This window comes from Lepisosteus oculatus, chromosome 16 (genome assembly GCF_040954835.1).
Source record: "Lepisosteus oculatus isolate fLepOcu1 chromosome 16, fLepOcu1.hap2, whole genome shotgun sequence".
NCBI lineage: Eukaryota > Metazoa > Chordata > Actinopteri > Semionotiformes > Lepisosteidae > Lepisosteus > Lepisosteus oculatus.
This window is the reverse complement of record NC_090711.1, coordinates 17794372-17812733: the sequence shown is the minus strand read 5'-3', so window position 1 is coordinate 17812733 and position 18362 is coordinate 17794372. Positions and strand designations below refer to the sequence as shown.

General features: G+C 61.0%; 17 non-coding genes across 17 annotated transcripts; all 17 read right to left on the bottom strand.

The window, feature by feature from the left end:
• Nucleotides 1-226: 226 nt before the first annotated feature.
• Nucleotides 227-417, bottom strand: LOC138223772 (U2 spliceosomal RNA). The gene has a single exon (XR_011182165.1). It is a non-coding gene; the product is annotated as a U2 spliceosomal RNA (small nuclear RNA).
• Nucleotides 418-1234: 817 nt separating this feature from the next.
• On the bottom strand, nt 1235-1425 carry LOC138223771 (U2 spliceosomal RNA). Its single transcript, XR_011182163.1, has one exon. It is a non-coding gene; the product is annotated as a U2 spliceosomal RNA (small nuclear RNA).
• Nucleotides 1426-2242: 817 nt separating this feature from the next.
• On the bottom strand, nt 2243-2433 carry LOC138223770 (U2 spliceosomal RNA). The gene has a single exon (XR_011182162.1). It is a non-coding gene; the product is annotated as a U2 spliceosomal RNA (small nuclear RNA).
• Nucleotides 2434-3250: 817 nt separating this feature from the next.
• Nucleotides 3251-3441, bottom strand: LOC138223769 (U2 spliceosomal RNA). Its single transcript, XR_011182161.1, has one exon. It is a non-coding gene; the product is annotated as a U2 spliceosomal RNA (small nuclear RNA).
• Nucleotides 3442-4257: 816 nt separating this feature from the next.
• Nucleotides 4258-4448, bottom strand: LOC138223768 (U2 spliceosomal RNA). The gene has a single exon (XR_011182160.1). It is a non-coding gene; the product is annotated as a U2 spliceosomal RNA (small nuclear RNA).
• An 817-nt stretch (nt 4449-5265) lies between these two features.
• Nucleotides 5266-5456, bottom strand: LOC138223767 (U2 spliceosomal RNA). The gene has a single exon (XR_011182159.1). It is a non-coding gene; the product is annotated as a U2 spliceosomal RNA (small nuclear RNA).
• An 816-nt stretch (nt 5457-6272) lies between these two features.
• Nucleotides 6273-6463, bottom strand: LOC138223766 (U2 spliceosomal RNA). The gene has a single exon (XR_011182158.1). It is a non-coding gene; the product is annotated as a U2 spliceosomal RNA (small nuclear RNA).
• Nucleotides 6464-7279: 816 nt separating this feature from the next.
• Nucleotides 7280-7470, bottom strand: LOC138223765 (U2 spliceosomal RNA). Its single transcript, XR_011182157.1, has one exon. It is a non-coding gene; the product is annotated as a U2 spliceosomal RNA (small nuclear RNA).
• An 817-nt stretch (nt 7471-8287) lies between these two features.
• LOC138223764 (U2 spliceosomal RNA) lies at nt 8288-8478 on the bottom strand. The gene has a single exon (XR_011182156.1). It is a non-coding gene; the product is annotated as a U2 spliceosomal RNA (small nuclear RNA).
• Nucleotides 8479-9295: 817 nt separating this feature from the next.
• LOC138223763 (U2 spliceosomal RNA) lies at nt 9296-9486 on the bottom strand. The gene has a single exon (XR_011182155.1). It is a non-coding gene; the product is annotated as a U2 spliceosomal RNA (small nuclear RNA).
• Nucleotides 9487-10303: 817 nt separating this feature from the next.
• Nucleotides 10304-10494, bottom strand: LOC138223762 (U2 spliceosomal RNA). The gene has a single exon (XR_011182154.1). It is a non-coding gene; the product is annotated as a U2 spliceosomal RNA (small nuclear RNA).
• Nucleotides 10495-11311: 817 nt separating this feature from the next.
• Nucleotides 11312-11502, bottom strand: LOC138223761 (U2 spliceosomal RNA). The gene has a single exon (XR_011182153.1). It is a non-coding gene; the product is annotated as a U2 spliceosomal RNA (small nuclear RNA).
• An 817-nt stretch (nt 11503-12319) lies between these two features.
• Nucleotides 12320-12510, bottom strand: LOC138223760 (U2 spliceosomal RNA). Its single transcript, XR_011182152.1, has one exon. It is a non-coding gene; the product is annotated as a U2 spliceosomal RNA (small nuclear RNA).
• Nucleotides 12511-13327: 817 nt separating this feature from the next.
• LOC138223759 (U2 spliceosomal RNA) lies at nt 13328-13518 on the bottom strand. Its single transcript, XR_011182151.1, has one exon. It is a non-coding gene; the product is annotated as a U2 spliceosomal RNA (small nuclear RNA).
• Nucleotides 13519-14337: 819 nt separating this feature from the next.
• On the bottom strand, nt 14338-14528 carry LOC138223758 (U2 spliceosomal RNA). Its single transcript, XR_011182150.1, has one exon. It is a non-coding gene; the product is annotated as a U2 spliceosomal RNA (small nuclear RNA).
• An 819-nt stretch (nt 14529-15347) lies between these two features.
• LOC138223757 (U2 spliceosomal RNA) lies at nt 15348-15538 on the bottom strand. The gene has a single exon (XR_011182149.1). It is a non-coding gene; the product is annotated as a U2 spliceosomal RNA (small nuclear RNA).
• An 815-nt stretch (nt 15539-16353) lies between these two features.
• Nucleotides 16354-16547, bottom strand: LOC138223411 (U2 spliceosomal RNA). Its single transcript, XR_011181851.1, has one exon. It is a non-coding gene; the product is annotated as a U2 spliceosomal RNA (small nuclear RNA).
• Nucleotides 16548-18362: the final 1815 nt, after the last annotated feature.

Below are 18362 nucleotides of genomic sequence, written 5' to 3'. Positions count from 1 at the left end.
AAAACGCACGGGAGCCGAAAAGGGGGCCGGCCTGCTTGCCCAGAGAGTCGAGACGCGGGAAAGTGCACAGAGGGAGCACGGGAACGGAGACGGGGAGGGGGAGGGGGAGAGAGAGACACACAGATGGACGAGAGACGAGACCCGAGAAGAAGGAGCTCCAGTCCACCTCGCTTGCTTGCTTGCTTGCTTGCTTGCTAGCTACGTCTGTCTTTTCACCGCTGAGAGAAGGTGGTGCACCGCTCCCGGAGGCGCTGCAATACCGGGCCGATGCGTGGAGAGGACGGAGCAAGCTCCTGATCCAGCTCCCTGTTCCAAAAATCCGTTTAATATGTGGTCCCCCGATGGGGGACGTATCAGATATTAAACTGATAAGAACAGATACTACACTTGATCTTAGCCAAAAGGCCGAGAAGCGATGCCCGACGCCGGCCTTGGGCGGGCGCGCGGGCGTCCGGCTGGCGCGCAGCGGCGCAGGCCGACGCCTCGGGAGCCCGGTCCGCACGCGGCTGCCGGCCGCCCGGACTCCGCTCTCCCCCTCTCTTGCCTGCCTGCTTGCTCGCCTGCCTGCCCGCCAGTCCCGGGCGGGGGCCCTGCTCTTGGATCTCCTGTCAACGGCCCGACAACGACCGCAGCCGCAGGGGGGCGCCAGCCGGCCGGCCTCCTTAGCTTAGGCCCCTCCCACCAGCAGCAGCTGTGCCGAGCGAGCTGCAAGCGAAAGCGGACCGTCGGCACCTGCGGGCAGAGGCAAGGGGCAGCGCTCTCTCGGGAGGGACGGGGACACACACACACACAGACGCGCGCGCCTGCCCGCCTGCCGGAAAAAAAGGAAGAAAAGGTGTATATACTAAGTTTTTTGGAGGGAAACCGCCCGGCTGTCGAAAGGGGCCCGCCTGCGAGGACGGGGACACACACACACACACACACACATACACACACACACACACACACACACACAAGCCACGCCTGCCTCCCTGGGAAAAGGCTGAAAAAACTAAGTTTTTTGGAGGGAAAACGCACGGGAGCCGAAAAGGGGGCCGGCCTGCTTGCCCAGAGAGTCGAGACGCGGGAAAGTGCACAGAGGGAGCACGGGAACGGAGACGGGGAGGGGGAGGGGGAGAGAGAGACACACAGATGGACGAGAGACGAGACCCGAGAAGAAGGAGCTCCAGTCCACCTCGCTTGCTTGCTTGCTTGCTTGCTTGCTAGCTACGTCTGTCTTTTCACCGCTGAGAGAAGGTGGTGCACCGCTCCCGGAGGCGCTGCAATACCGGGCCGATGCGTGGAGAGGACGGAGCAAGCTCCTGATCCAGCTCCCTGTTCCAAAAATCCGTTTAATATGTGGTCCCCCGATGGGGGACGTATCAGATATTAAACTGATAAGAACAGATACTACACTTGATCTTAGCCAAAAGGCCGAGAAGCGATGCCCGACGCCGGCCTTGGGCGGGCGCGCGGGCGTCCGGCTGGCGCGCAGCGGCGCAGGCCGACGCCTCGGGAGCCCGGTCCGCACGCGGCTGCCGGCCGCCCGGACTCCGCTCTCCCCCTCTCTTGCCTGCCTGCTTGCTCGCCTGCCTGCCCGCCAGTCCCGGGCGGGGGCCCTGCTCTTGGATCTCCTGTCAACGGCCCGACAACGACCGCAGCCGCAGGGGGGCGCCAGCCGGCCGGCCTCCTTAGCTTAGGCCCCTCCCACCAGCAGCAGCTGTGCCGAGCGAGCTGCAAGCGAAAGCGGACCGTCGGCACCTGCGGGCAGAGGCAAGGGGCAGCGCTCTCTCGGGAGGGACGGGGACACACACACACACAGACGCGCGCGCCTGCCCGCCTGCCGGAAAAAAAGGAAGAAAAGGTGTATATACTAAGTTTTTTGGAGGGAAACCGCCCGGCTGTCGAAAGGGGCCCGCCTGCGAGGACGGGGACACACACACACACACACACACATACACACACACACACACACACACACAAAAGCCACGCCTGCCTCCCTGGGAAAAGGCTGAAAAAACTAAGTTTTTTGGAGGGAAAACGCACGGGAGCCGAAAAGGGGGCCGGCCTGCTTGCCCAGAGAGTCGAGACGCGGGAAAGTGCACAGAGGGAGCACGGGAACGGAGACGGGGAGGGGGAGGGGGAGAGAGAGACACACAGATGGACGAGAGACGAGACCCGAGAAGAAGGAGCTCCAGTCCACCTCGCTTGCTTGCTTGCTTGCTTGCTTGCTAGCTACGTCTGTCTTTTCACCGCTGAGAGAAGGTGGTGCACCGCTCCCGGAGGCGCTGCAATACCGGGCCGATGCGTGGAGAGGACGGAGCAAGCTCCTGATCCAGCTCCCTGTTCCAAAAATCCGTTTAATATGTGGTCCCCCGATGGGGGACGTATCAGATATTAAACTGATAAGAACAGATACTACACTTGATCTTAGCCAAAAGGCCGAGAAGCGATGCCCGACGCCGGCCTTGGGCGGGCGCGCGGGCGTCCGGCTGGCGCGCAGCGGCGCAGGCCGACGCCTCGGGAGCCCGGTCCGCACGCGGCTGCCGGCCGCCCGGACTCCGCTCTCCCCCTCTCTTGCCTGCCTGCTTGCTCGCCTGCCTGCCCGCCAGTCCCGGGCGGGGGCCCTGCTCTTGGATCTCCTGTCAACGGCCCGACAACGACCGCAGCCGCAGGGGGGCGCCAGCCGGCCGGCCTCCTTAGCTTAGGCCCCTCCCACCAGCAGCAGCTGTGCCGAGCGAGCTGCAAGCGAAAGCGGACCGTCGGCACCTGCGGGCAGAGGCAAGGGGCAGCGCTCTCTCGGGAGGGACGGGGACACACACACACACAGACGCGCGCGCCTGCCCGCCTGCCGGAAAAAAAGGAAGAAAAGGTGTATATACTAAGTTTTTTGGAGGGAAACCGCCCGGCTGTCGAAAGGGGCCCGCCTGCGAGGACGGGGACACACACACACACACACACACACATACACACACACACACACACACACAAAAGCCACGCCTGCCTCCCTGGGAAAAGGCTGAAAAAACTAAGTTTTTTGGAGGGAAAACGCACGGGAGCCGAAAAGGGGGCCGGCCTGCTTGCCCAGAGAGTCGAGACGCGGGAAAGTGCACAGAGGGAGCACGGGAACGGAGACGGGGAGGGGGAGGGGGAGAGAGAGACACACAGATGGACGAGAGACGAGACCCGAGAAGAAGGAGCTCCAGTCCACCTCGCTTGCTTGCTTGCTTGCTTGCTTGCTAGCTACGTCTGTCTTTTCACCGCTGAGAGAAGGTGGTGCACCGCTCCCGGAGGCGCTGCAATACCGGGCCGATGCGTGGAGAGGACGGAGCAAGCTCCTGATCCAGCTCCCTGTTCCAAAAATCCGTTTAATATGTGGTCCCCCGATGGGGGACGTATCAGATATTAAACTGATAAGAACAGATACTACACTTGATCTTAGCCAAAAGGCCGAGAAGCGATGCCCGACGCCGGCCTTGGGCGGGCGCGCGGGCGTCCGGCTGGCGCGCAGCGGCGCAGGCCGACGCCTCGGGAGCCCGGTCCGCACGCGGCTGCCGGCCGCCCGGACTCCGCTCTCCCCCTCTCTTGCCTGCCTGCTTGCTCGCCTGCCTGCCCGCCAGTCCCGGGCGGGGGCCCTGCTCTTGGATCTCCTGTCAACGGCCCGACAACGACCGCAGCCGCAGGGGGGCGCCAGCCGGCCGGCCTCCTTAGCTTAGGCCCCTCCCACCAGCAGCAGCTGTGCCGAGCGAGCTGCAAGCGAAAGCGGACCGTCGGCACCTGCGGGCAGAGGCAAGGGGCAGCGCTCTCTCGGGAGGGACGGGGACACACACACACACAGACGCGCGCGCCTGCCCGCCTGCCGGAAAAAAAGGAAGAAAAGGTGTATATACTAAGTTTTTTGGAGGGAAACCGCCCGGCTGTCGAAAGGGGCCCGCCTGCGAGGACGGGGACACACACACACACACACACACATACACACACACACACACACACACACAAAGCCACGCCTGCCTCCCTGGGAAAAGGCTGAAAAAACTAAGTTTTTTGGAGGGAAAACGCACGGGAGCCGAAAAGGGGGCCGGCCTGCTTGCCCAGAGAGTCGAGACGCGGGAAAGTGCACAGAGGGAGCACGGGAACGGAGACGGGGAGGGGGAGGGGGAGAGAGAGACACACAGATGGACGAGAGACGAGACCCGAGAAGAAGGAGCTCCAGTCCACCTCGCTTGCTTGCTTGCTTGCTTGCTTGCTAGCTACGTCTGTCTTTTCACCGCTGAGAGAAGGTGGTGCACCGCTCCCGGAGGCGCTGCAATACCGGGCCGATGCGTGGAGAGGACGGAGCAAGCTCCTGATCCAGCTCCCTGTTCCAAAAATCCGTTTAATATGTGGTCCCCCGATGGGGGACGTATCAGATATTAAACTGATAAGAACAGATACTACACTTGATCTTAGCCAAAAGGCCGAGAAGCGATGCCCGACGCCGGCCTTGGGCGGGCGCGCGGGCGTCCGGCTGGCGCGCAGCGGCGCAGGCCGACGCCTCGGGAGCCCGGTCCGCACGCGGCTGCCGGCCGCCCGGACTCCGCTCTCCCCCTCTCTTGCCTGCCTGCTTGCTCGCCTGCCTGCCCGCCAGTCCCGGGCGGGGGCCCTGCTCTTGGATCTCCTGTCAACGGCCCGACAACGACCGCAGCCGCAGGGGGGCGCCAGCCGGCCGGCCTCCTTAGCTTAGGCCCCTCCCACCAGCAGCAGCTGTGCCGAGCGAGCTGCAAGCGAAAGCGGACCGTCGGCACCTGCGGGCAGAGGCAAGGGGCAGCGCTCTCTCGGGAGGGACGGGGACACACACACACACAGACGCGCGCGCCTGCCCGCCTGCCGGAAAAAAAGGAAGAAAAGGTGTATATACTAAGTTTTTTGGAGGGAAACCGCCCGGCTGTCGAAAGGGGCCCGCCTGCGAGGACGGGGACACACACACACACACACACACATACACACACACACACACACACACACAAAAGCCACGCCTGCCTCCCTGGGAAAAGGCTGAAAAAACTAAGTTTTTTGGAGGGAAAACGCACGGGAGCCGAAAAGGGGGCCGGCCTGCTTGCCCAGAGAGTCGAGACGCGGGAAAGTGCACAGAGGGAGCACGGGAACGGAGACGGGGAGGGGGAGGGGGAGAGAGAGACACACAGATGGACGAGAGACGAGACCCGAGAAGAAGGAGCTCCAGTCCACCTCGCTTGCTTGCTTGCTTGCTTGCTTGCTAGCTACGTCTGTCTTTTCACCGCTGAGAGAAGGTGGTGCACCGCTCCCGGAGGCGCTGCAATACCGGGCCGATGCGTGGAGAGGACGGAGCAAGCTCCTGATCCAGCTCCCTGTTCCAAAAATCCGTTTAATATGTGGTCCCCCGATGGGGGACGTATCAGATATTAAACTGATAAGAACAGATACTACACTTGATCTTAGCCAAAAGGCCGAGAAGCGATGCCCGACGCCGGCCTTGGGCGGGCGCGCGGGCGTCCGGCTGGCGCGCAGCGGCGCAGGCCGACGCCTCGGGAGCCCGGTCCGCACGCGGCTGCCGGCCGCCCGGACTCCGCTCTCCCCCTCTCTTGCCTGCCTGCTTGCTCGCCTGCCTGCCCGCCAGTCCCGGGCGGGGGCCCTGCTCTTGGATCTCCTGTCAACGGCCCGACAACGACCGCAGCCGCAGGGGGGCGCCAGCCGGCCGGCCTCCTTAGCTTAGGCCCCTCCCACCAGCAGCAGCTGTGCCGAGCGAGCTGCAAGCGAAAGCGGACCGTCGGCACCTGCGGGCAGAGGCAAGGGGCAGCGCTCTCTCGGGAGGGACGGGGACACACACACACACAGACGCGCGCGCCTGCCCGCCTGCCGGAAAAAAAGGAAGAAAAGGTGTATATACTAAGTTTTTTGGAGGGAAACCGCCCGGCTGTCGAAAGGGGCCCGCCTGCGAGGACGGGGACACACACACACACACACACACATACACACACACACACACACACACACAAAGCCACGCCTGCCTCCCTGGGAAAAGGCTGAAAAAACTAAGTTTTTTGGAGGGAAAACGCACGGGAGCCGAAAAGGGGGCCGGCCTGCTTGCCCAGAGAGTCGAGACGCGGGAAAGTGCACAGAGGGAGCACGGGAACGGAGACGGGGAGGGGGAGGGGGAGAGAGAGACACACAGATGGACGAGAGACGAGACCCGAGAAGAAGGAGCTCCAGTCCACCTCGCTTGCTTGCTTGCTTGCTTGCTTGCTAGCTACGTCTGTCTTTTCACCGCTGAGAGAAGGTGGTGCACCGCTCCCGGAGGCGCTGCAATACCGGGCCGATGCGTGGAGAGGACGGAGCAAGCTCCTGATCCAGCTCCCTGTTCCAAAAATCCGTTTAATATGTGGTCCCCCGATGGGGGACGTATCAGATATTAAACTGATAAGAACAGATACTACACTTGATCTTAGCCAAAAGGCCGAGAAGCGATGCCCGACGCCGGCCTTGGGCGGGCGCGCGGGCGTCCGGCTGGCGCGCAGCGGCGCAGGCCGACGCCTCGGGAGCCCGGTCCGCACGCGGCTGCCGGCCGCCCGGACTCCGCTCTCCCCCTCTCTTGCCTGCCTGCTTGCTCGCCTGCCTGCCCGCCAGTCCCGGGCGGGGGCCCTGCTCTTGGATCTCCTGTCAACGGCCCGACAACGACCGCAGCCGCAGGGGGGCGCCAGCCGGCCGGCCTCCTTAGCTTAGGCCCCTCCCACCAGCAGCAGCTGTGCCGAGCGAGCTGCAAGCGAAAGCGGACCGTCGGCACCTGCGGGCAGAGGCAAGGGGCAGCGCTCTCTCGGGAGGGACGGGGACACACACACACACAGACGCGCGCGCCTGCCCGCCTGCCGGAAAAAAAGGAAGAAAAGGTGTATATACTAAGTTTTTTGGAGGGAAACCGCCCGGCTGTCGAAAGGGGCCCGCCTGCGAGGACGGGGACACACACACACACACACACACATACACACACACACACACACACACACAAAGCCACGCCTGCCTCCCTGGGAAAAGGCTGAAAAAACTAAGTTTTTTGGAGGGAAAACGCACGGGAGCCGAAAAGGGGGCCGGCCTGCTTGCCCAGAGAGTCGAGACGCGGGAAAGTGCACAGAGGGAGCACGGGAACGGAGACGGGGAGGGGGAGGGGGAGAGAGAGACACACAGATGGACGAGAGACGAGACCCGAGAAGAAGGAGCTCCAGTCCACCTCGCTTGCTTGCTTGCTTGCTTGCTTGCTAGCTACGTCTGTCTTTTCACCGCTGAGAGAAGGTGGTGCACCGCTCCCGGAGGCGCTGCAATACCGGGCCGATGCGTGGAGAGGACGGAGCAAGCTCCTGATCCAGCTCCCTGTTCCAAAAATCCGTTTAATATGTGGTCCCCCGATGGGGGACGTATCAGATATTAAACTGATAAGAACAGATACTACACTTGATCTTAGCCAAAAGGCCGAGAAGCGATGCCCGACGCCGGCCTTGGGCGGGCGCGCGGGCGTCCGGCTGGCGCGCAGCGGCGCAGGCCGACGCCTCGGGAGCCCGGTCCGCACGCGGCTGCCGGCCGCCCGGACTCCGCTCTCCCCCTCTCTTGCCTGCCTGCTTGCTCGCCTGCCTGCCCGCCAGTCCCGGGCGGGGGCCCTGCTCTTGGATCTCCTGTCAACGGCCCGACAACGACCGCAGCCGCAGGGGGGCGCCAGCCGGCCGGCCTCCTTAGCTTAGGCCCCTCCCACCAGCAGCAGCTGTGCCGAGCGAGCTGCAAGCGAAAGCGGACCGTCGGCACCTGCGGGCAGAGGCAAGGGGCAGCGCTCTCTCGGGAGGGACGGGGACACACACACACACAGACGCGCGCGCCTGCCCGCCTGCCGGAAAAAAAGGAAGAAAAGGTGTATATACTAAGTTTTTTGGAGGGAAACCGCCCGGCTGTCGAAAGGGGCCCGCCTGCGAGGACGGGGACACACACACACACACACACACACATACACACACACACACACACACACAAAAGCCACGCCTGCCTCCCTGGGAAAAGGCTGAAAAAACTAAGTTTTTTGGAGGGAAAACGCACGGGAGCCGAAAAGGGGGCCGGCCTGCTTGCCCAGAGAGTCGAGACGCGGGAAAGTGCACAGAGGGAGCACGGGAACGGAGACGGGGAGGGGGAGGGGGAGAGAGAGACACACAGATGGACGAGAGACGAGACCCGAGAAGAAGGAGCTCCAGTCCACCTCGCTTGCTTGCTTGCTTGCTTGCTTGCTAGCTACGTCTGTCTTTTCACCGCTGAGAGAAGGTGGTGCACCGCTCCCGGAGGCGCTGCAATACCGGGCCGATGCGTGGAGAGGACGGAGCAAGCTCCTGATCCAGCTCCCTGTTCCAAAAATCCGTTTAATATGTGGTCCCCCGATGGGGGACGTATCAGATATTAAACTGATAAGAACAGATACTACACTTGATCTTAGCCAAAAGGCCGAGAAGCGATGCCCGACGCCGGCCTTGGGCGGGCGCGCGGGCGTCCGGCTGGCGCGCAGCGGCGCAGGCCGACGCCTCGGGAGCCCGGTCCGCACGCGGCTGCCGGCCGCCCGGACTCCGCTCTCCCCCTCTCTTGCCTGCCTGCTTGCTCGCCTGCCTGCCCGCCAGTCCCGGGCGGGGGCCCTGCTCTTGGATCTCCTGTCAACGGCCCGACAACGACCGCAGCCGCAGGGGGGCGCCAGCCGGCCGGCCTCCTTAGCTTAGGCCCCTCCCACCAGCAGCAGCTGTGCCGAGCGAGCTGCAAGCGAAAGCGGACCGTCGGCACCTGCGGGCAGAGGCAAGGGGCAGCGCTCTCTCGGGAGGGACGGGGACACACACACACACAGACGCGCGCGCCTGCCCGCCTGCCGGAAAAAAAGGAAGAAAAGGTGTATATACTAAGTTTTTTGGAGGGAAACCGCCCGGCTGTCGAAAGGGGCCCGCCTGCGAGGACGGGGACACACACACACACACACACATACACACACACACACACACACACACACAAAAGCCACGCCTGCCTCCCTGGGAAAAGGCTGAAAAAACTAAGTTTTTTGGAGGGAAAACGCACGGGAGCCGAAAAGGGGGCCGGCCTGCTTGCCCAGAGAGTCGAGACGCGGGAAAGTGCACAGAGGGAGCACGGGAACGGAGACGGGGAGGGGGAGGGGGAGAGAGAGACACACAGATGGACGAGAGACGAGACCCGAGAAGAAGGAGCTCCAGTCCACCTCGCTTGCTTGCTTGCTTGCTTGCTTGCTAGCTACGTCTGTCTTTTCACCGCTGAGAGAAGGTGGTGCACCGCTCCCGGAGGCGCTGCAATACCGGGCCGATGCGTGGAGAGGACGGAGCAAGCTCCTGATCCAGCTCCCTGTTCCAAAAATCCGTTTAATATGTGGTCCCCCGATGGGGGACGTATCAGATATTAAACTGATAAGAACAGATACTACACTTGATCTTAGCCAAAAGGCCGAGAAGCGATGCCCGACGCCGGCCTTGGGCGGGCGCGCGGGCGTCCGGCTGGCGCGCAGCGGCGCAGGCCGACGCCTCGGGAGCCCGGTCCGCACGCGGCTGCCGGCCGCCCGGACTCCGCTCTCCCCCTCTCTTGCCTGCCTGCTTGCTCGCCTGCCTGCCCGCCAGTCCCGGGCGGGGGCCCTGCTCTTGGATCTCCTGTCAACGGCCCGACAACGACCGCAGCCGCAGGGGGGCGCCAGCCGGCCGGCCTCCTTAGCTTAGGCCCCTCCCACCAGCAGCAGCTGTGCCGAGCGAGCTGCAAGCGAAAGCGGACCGTCGGCACCTGCGGGCAGAGGCAAGGGGCAGCGCTCTCTCGGGAGGGACGGGGACACACACACACACAGACGCGCGCGCCTGCCCGCCTGCCGGAAAAAAAGGAAGAAAAGGTGTATATACTAAGTTTTTTGGAGGGAAACCGCCCGGCTGTCGAAAGGGGCCCGCCTGCGAGGACGGGGACACACACACACACACACACACACACATACACACACACACACACACACACAAGCCACGCCTGCCTCCCTGGGAAAAGGCTGAAAAAACTAAGTTTTTTGGAGGGAAAACGCACGGGAGCCGAAAAGGGGGCCGGCCTGCTTGCCCAGAGAGTCGAGACGCGGGAAAGTGCACAGAGGGAGCACGGGAACGGAGACGGGGAGGGGGAGGGGGAGAGAGAGACACACAGATGGACGAGAGACGAGACCCGAGAAGAAGGAGCTCCAGTCCACCTCGCTTGCTTGCTTGCTTGCTTGCTTGCTAGCTACGTCTGTCTTTTCACCGCTGAGAGAAGGTGGTGCACCGCTCCCGGAGGCGCTGCAATACCGGGCCGATGCGTGGAGAGGACGGAGCAAGCTCCTGATCCAGCTCCCTGTTCCAAAAATCCGTTTAATATGTGGTCCCCCGATGGGGGACGTATCAGATATTAAACTGATAAGAACAGATACTACACTTGATCTTAGCCAAAAGGCCGAGAAGCGATGCCCGACGCCGGCCTTGGGCGGGCGCGCGGGCGTCCGGCTGGCGCGCAGCGGCGCAGGCCGACGCCTCGGGAGCCCGGTCCGCACGCGGCTGCCGGCCGCCCGGACTCCGCTCTCCCCCTCTCTTGCCTGCCTGCTTGCTCGCCTGCCTGCCCGCCAGTCCCGGGCGGGGGCCCTGCTCTTGGATCTCCTGTCAACGGCCCGACAACGACCGCAGCCGCAGGGGGGCGCCAGCCGGCCGGCCTCCTTAGCTTAGGCCCCTCCCACCAGCAGCAGCTGTGCCGAGCGAGCTGCAAGCGAAAGCGGACCGTCGGCACCTGCGGGCAGAGGCAAGGGGCAGCGCTCTCTCGGGAGGGACGGGGACACACACACACACAGACGCGCGCGCCTGCCCGCCTGCCGGAAAAAAAGGAAGAAAAGGTGTATATACTAAGTTTTTTGGAGGGAAACCGCCCGGCTGTCGAAAGGGGCCCGCCTGCGAGGACGGGGACACACACACACACACACACACATACACACACACACACACACACACACAAAAGCCACGCCTGCCTCCCTGGGAAAAGGCTGAAAAAACTAAGTTTTTTGGAGGGAAAACGCACGGGAGCCGAAAAGGGGGCCGGCCTGCTTGCCCAGAGAGTCGAGACGCGGGAAAGTGCACAGAGGGAGCACGGGAACGGAGACGGGGAGGGGGAGGGGGAGAGAGAGACACACAGATGGACGAGAGACGAGACCCGAGAAGAAGGAGCTCCAGTCCACCTCGCTTGCTTGCTTGCTTGCTTGCTTGCTAGCTACGTCTGTCTTTTCACCGCTGAGAGAAGGTGGTGCACCGCTCCCGGAGGCGCTGCAATACCGGGCCGATGCGTGGAGAGGACGGAGCAAGCTCCTGATCCAGCTCCCTGTTCCAAAAATCCGTTTAATATGTGGTCCCCCGATGGGGGACGTATCAGATATTAAACTGATAAGAACAGATACTACACTTGATCTTAGCCAAAAGGCCGAGAAGCGATGCCCGACGCCGGCCTTGGGCGGGCGCGCGGGCGTCCGGCTGGCGCGCAGCGGCGCAGGCCGACGCCTCGGGAGCCCGGTCCGCACGCGGCTGCCGGCCGCCCGGACTCCGCTCTCCCCCTCTCTTGCCTGCCTGCTTGCTCGCCTGCCTGCCCGCCAGTCCCGGGCGGGGGCCCTGCTCTTGGATCTCCTGTCAACGGCCCGACAACGACCGCAGCCGCAGGGGGGCGCCAGCCGGCCGGCCTCCTTAGCTTAGGCCCCTCCCACCAGCAGCAGCTGTGCCGAGCGAGCTGCAAGCGAAAGCGGACCGTCGGCACCTGCGGGCAGAGGCAAGGGGCAGCGCTCTCTCGGGAGGGACGGGGACACACACACACACAGACGCGCGCGCCTGCCCGCCTGCCGGAAAAAAAGGAAGAAAAGGTGTATATACTAAGTTTTTTGGAGGGAAACCGCCCGGCTGTCGAAAGGGGCCCGCCTGCGAGGACGGGGACACACACACACACACACACACATACACACACACACACACACACACACAAAAGCCACGCCTGCCTCCCTGGGAAAAGGCTGAAAAAACTAAGTTTTTTGGAGGGAAAACGCACGGGAGCCGAAAAGGGGGCCGGCCTGCTTGCCCAGAGAGTCGAGACGCGGGAAAGTGCACAGAGGGAGCACGGGAACGGAGACGGGGAGGGGGAGGGGGAGAGAGAGACACACAGATGGACGAGAGACGAGACCCGAGAAGAAGGAGCTCCAGTCCACCTCGCTTGCTTGCTTGCTTGCTTGCTTGCTAGCTACGTCTGTCTTTTCACCGCTGAGAGAAGGTGGTGCACCGCTCCCGGAGGCGCTGCAATACCGGGCCGATGCGTGGAGAGGACGGAGCAAGCTCCTGATCCAGCTCCCTGTTCCAAAAATCCGTTTAATATGTGGTCCCCCGATGGGGGACGTATCAGATATTAAACTGATAAGAACAGATACTACACTTGATCTTAGCCAAAAGGCCGAGAAGCGATGCCCGACGCCGGCCTTGGGCGGGCGCGCGGGCGTCCGGCTGGCGCGCAGCGGCGCAGGCCGACGCCTCGGGAGCCCGGTCCGCACGCGGCTGCCGGCCGCCCGGACTCCGCTCTCCCCCTCTCTTGCCTGCCTGCTTGCTCGCCTGCCTGCCCGCCAGTCCCGGGCGGGGGCCCTGCTCTTGGATCTCCTGTCAACGGCCCGACAACGACCGCAGCCGCAGGGGGGCGCCAGCCGGCCGGCCTCCTTAGCTTAGGCCCCTCCCACCAGCAGCAGCTGTGCCGAGCGAGCTGCAAGCGAAAGCGGACCGTCGGCACCTGCGGGCAGAGGCAAGGGGCAGCGCTCTCTCGGGAGGGACGGGGACACACACACACACAGACGCGCGCGCCTGCCCGCCTGCCGGAAAAAAAGGAAGAAAAGGTGTATATACTAAGTTTTTTGGAGGGAAACCGCCCGGCTGTCGAAAGGGGCCCGCCTGCGAGGACGGGGACACACACACACACACACACACATACACACACACACACACACACACACAAAAGCCACGCCTGCCTCCCTGGGAAAAGGCTGAAAAAACTAAGTTTTTTGGAGGGAAAACGCACGGGAGCCGAAAAGGGGGCCGGCCTGCTTGCCCAGAGAGTCGAGACGCGGGAAAGTGCACAGAGGGAGCACGGGAACGGAGACGGGGAGGGGGAGGGGGAGAGAGAGACACACAGATGGACGAGAGACGAGACCCGAGAAGAAGGAGCTCCAGTCCACCTCGCTTGCTTGCTTGCTTGCTTGCTTGCTAGCTACGTCTGTCTTTTCACCGCTGAGAGAAGGTGGTGCACCGCTCCCGGAGGCGCTGCAATACCGGGCCGATGCGTGGAGAGGACGGAGCAAGCTCCTGATCCAGCTCCCTGTTCCAAAAATCCGTTTAATATGTGGTCCCCCGATGGGGGACGTATCAGATATTAAACTGATAAGAACAGATACTACACTTGATCTTAGCCAAAAGGCCGAGAAGCGATGCCCGACGCCGGCCTTGGGCGGGCGCGCGGGCGTCCGGCTGGCGCGCAGCGGCGCAGGCCGACGCCTCGGGAGCCCGGTCCGCACGCGGCTGCCGGCCGCCCGGACTCCGCTCTCCCCCTCTCTTGCCTGCCTGCTTGCTCGCCTGCCTGCCCGCCAGTCCCGGGCGGGGGCCCTGCTCTTGGATCTCCTGTCAACGGCCCGACAACGACCGCAGCCGCAGGGGGGCGCCAGCCGGCCGGCCTCCTTAGCTTAGGCCCCTCCCACCAGCAGCAGCTGTGCCGAGCGAGCTGCAAGCGAAAGCGGACCGTCGGCACCTGCGGGCAGAGGCAAGGGGCAGCGCTCTCTCGGGAGGGACGGGGACACACACACACACAGACGCGCGCGCCTGCCCGCCTGCCGGAAAAAAAGGAAGAAAAGGTGTATATACTAAGTTTTTTGGAGGGAAACCGCCCGGCTGTCGAAAGGGGCCCGCCTGCGAGGACGGGGACACACACACACACACACACACACATACACACACACACACACACACACACAAAAGCCACGCCTGCCTCCCTGGGAAAAGGCTGAAAAAACTAAGTTTTTTGGAGGGAAAACGCACGGGAGCCGAAAAGGGGGCCGGCCTGCTTGCCCAGAGAGTCGAGACGCGGGAAAGTGCACAGAGGGAGCACGGGAACGGAGACGGGGAGGGGGAGGGGGAGAGAGAGACACACAGATGGACGAGAGACGAGACCCGAGAAGAAGGAGCTCCAGTCCACCTCGCTTGCTTGCTTGCTTGCTTGCTTGCTAGCTACGTCTGTCTTTTCACCGCTGAGAGAAGGTGGTGCACCGCTCCCGGAGGCGCTGCAATACCGGGCCGATGCGTGGAGAGGACGGAGCAAGCTCCTGATCCAGCTCCCTGTTCCAAAAATCCGTTTAATATGTGGTCCCCCGATGGGGGACGTATCAGATATTAAACTGATAAGAACAGATACTACACTTGATCTTAGCCAAAAGGCCGAGAAGCGATGCCCGACGCCGGCCTTGGGCGGGCGCGCGGGCGTCCGGCTGGCGCGCAGCGGCGCAGGCCGACGCCTCGGGAGCCCGGTCCGCACGCGGCTGCCGGCCGCCCGGACTCCGCTCTCCCCCTCTCTTGCCTGCCTGCTTGCTCGCCTGCCTGCCCGCCAGTCCCGGGCGGGGGCCCTGCTCTTGGATCTCCTGTCAACGGCCCGACAACGACCGCAGCCGCAGGGGGGCGCCAGCCGGCCGGCCTCCTTAGCTTAGGCCCCTCCCACCAGCAGCAGCTGTGCCGAGCGAGCTGCAAGCGAAAGCGGACCGTCGGCACCTGCGGGCAGAGGCAAGGGGCAGCGCTCTCTCGGGAGGGACGGGGACACACACACACACAGACGCGCGCGCCTGCCCGCCTGCCGGAAAAAAAGGAAGAAAAGGTGTATATACTAAGTTTTTTGGAGGGAAACCGCCCGGCTGTCGAAAGGGGCCCGCCTGCGAGGACGGGGACACACACACACACACACACACATACACACACACACACACACACACACACAAAAGCCACGCCTGCCTCCCTGGGAAAAGGCTGAAAAAACTAAGTTTTTTGGAGGGAAAACGCACGGGAGCCGAAAAGGGGGCCGGCCTGCTTGCCCAGAGAGTCGAGACGCGGGAAAGTGCACAGAGGGAGCACGGGAACGGAGACGGGGAGGGGGAGGGGGAGAGAGAGACACACAGATGGACGAGAGACGAGACCCGAGAAGAAGGAGCTCCAGTCCACCTCGCTTGCTTGCTTGCTTGCTTGCTTGCTAGCTACGTCTGTCTTTTCACCGCTGAGAGAAGGTGGTGCACCGCTCCCGGAGGCGCTGCAATACCGGGCCGATGCGTGGAGAGGACGGAGCAAGCTCCTGATCCAGCTCCCTGTTCCAAAAATCCGTTTAATATGTGGTCCCCCGATGGGGGACGTATCAGATATTAAACTGATAAGAACAGATACTACACTTGATCTTAGCCAAAAGGCCGAGAAGCGATGCCCGACGCCGGCCTTGGGCGGGCGCGCGGGCGTCCGGCTGGCGCGCAGCGGCGCAGGCCGACGCCTCGGGAGCCCGGTCCGCACGCGGCTGCCGGCCGCCCGGACTCCGCTCTCCCCCTCTCTTGCCTGCCTGCTTGCTCGCCTGCCTGCCCGCCAGTCCCGGGCGGGGGCCCTGCTCTTGGATCTCCTGTCAACGGCCCGACAACGACCGCAGCCGCAGGGGGGCGCCAGCCGGCCGGCCTCCTTAGCTTAGGCCCCTCCCACCAGCAGCAGCTGTGCCGAGCGAGCTGCAAGCGAAAGCGGACCGTCGGCACCTGCGGGCAGAGGCAAGGGGCAGCGCTCTCTCGGGAGGGACGGGGACACACACACACACAGACGCGCGCGCCTGCCCGCCTGCCGGAAAAAAAGGAAGAAAAGGTGTATATACTAAGTTTTTTGGAGGGAAACCGCCCGGCTGTCGAAAGGGGCCCGCCTGCGAGGACGGGGACACACACACACACACACACACACACATACACACACACACACACACAAAAGCCACGCCTGCCTCCCTGGGAAAAGGCTGAAAAAACTAAGTTTTTTGGAGGGAAAACGCACGGGAGCCGAAAAGGGGGCCGGCCTGCTTGCCCAGAGAGTCGAGACGCGGGAAAGTGCACAGAGGGAGCACGGGAACGGAGACGGGGAGGGGGAGGGGGAGAGAGAGACACACAGATGGACGAGAGACGAGACCCGAGAAGAAGGAGCTCCAGTCCACCTCGCTTGCTTGCTTGCTTGCTTGCTTGCTAGCTACGTCTGTCTTTTCACCGCTGAGAGAAGGTGGTGCACCGCTCCCGGAGGCGCTGCAATACCGGGCCGATGCGTGGAGAGGACGGAGCAAGCTCCTGATCCAGCTCCCTGTTCCAAAAATCCGTTTAATATGTGGTCCCCCGATGGGGGACGTATCAGATATTAAACTGATAAGAACAGATTTTTTTTTTTTTTTTTTTTTTTATTATTACAAAAAGCAAACTTTCAAATATAAACATAAACAAATCACAAATTACAGACAACCAAAATACATAGCCCATAAACAGTCAACCTTATAACACAACCCCAAACAATATACGAACCCAATATATCCATTGAGCATTCCCAAACAATAATTCCCTTTCCACTTATCAACGACACTGCTACACAAAAAGAAACATAACACAAAAACAAAACTCATCATTATACACTTCCATCATTCCCTCACAATCCCACCCCTTCAGCAATTATAACTCTCAAATCAATCCTTATAGTAAACAAACAAACCTTTCCATCTTTCTTTTGCAGCATGGTATCCCCTTTTCCTTACATCCAATGTTAACTCATTTCTAATTCTGTACAAGAAACTGTTATACAAACCCACCTCACTTGTATGTACTCCATTTTTGGCCAACTTATTCCGTGCTCTCCATAACTCCATTTTCACCATACTTATTAATATCCATAACATTAAACCAACCCCACGTGAATAAGTACCCTTCTTTATTCCATACAATATCATTTGCAGAGTAATTACAAATCTCGGTACCAATTTCTCAAACACTCCATTACACATCCCCCACATCCTTCTTGCATACCCACATTCCCAAAATACATGGTTTATTGTCTCCTGTTGCTTACATAACGCTCTAGGACATTCTTTCTGCAAGGTCAACTTGTGCCTATATAAAACGTCACGCACTGGGAGCCGCTTCCAGGCTATGAGCCAGTTCAGATCCATCAATTCGTGGCTCAATTCCTTGGGTTGTATTTGACCCCATACTTCATCCGGCAATCCACCAACCAGCTCCACTCCGCCCTTTGTTGCAACTTCTTCGTACAGCACTCTGTGGCTGAGTAACAATGCAGCCTCCACTCCACTTGCATGCCGCTGGATCCACACCGTGGCATGCCGGTAGTGCCAAGGTAAGTCTTCTCCGTGGGGTGTCTTATTGTCCCATTTAGACAGTCCTCTTAATTTCCCTGCTAACCAAAACCTCACAAAGTATTGAGATACATGAACAAAAGGCTCTTTAAGAGCAACACACAAAGAGGCCACAAAAACACAGTTAATCTTCATAGGCAAGTTTGGAACTCCCCTTCCCCCTTTCCCAATAGGTCTAAACATGTCAGTCCTTTTTACATATTCGTATTTTTTTCCCCAAATGAACCAAAAGGTCTCTCTTATCAAATATCTATTTAATCTCAAAGGTATCGGATACACTGCTGCCAAATAACTCAGAACAGACAAAACTTCAATTTTAATTACAAGCACTTTACCTATATGTGTTAAACTTTTATTTGACCACTGGCCAAGTCTTACTCTCACCTTTTCCAATTTCTCTAGCCAATTGTAATTGGCCGCATCCCCTTCTTTGAAGTGAACTCCCAGTATCCGCATTGGATCCCTACAGACCTGAAGACCACTCACTCCATCTTGCCTATCTCTCCATTTCCCAAAAAACTTGATCTTGCTCTTTCCTTTATTCAACCTAGCACCCGAAGCTGCAGCAAAAAGCTCAAAAAGCTCCAGCGCCCTCTGCAGGTCGGCGTCGGAAGACATAAACAAAGTTAAATCATCCGCATATAGAGCTATCTTAGCCCTTTGTCCACCACCCCCCGGTATCAACACCCCCTCCACTTTCGGGTCTAGACATACTAAACGAGCATATGCTTCAATGTAAATGACAAAAAGCAAAGGAGACAGAGGACATCCCTGCCTTACCCCTGAGTTCTGCCAAACCATATTCCCAATATACCCATTTATTAAGATCTTACTTCCTACTTCTGTATACAAGGTCTGAATCCACCTAATGA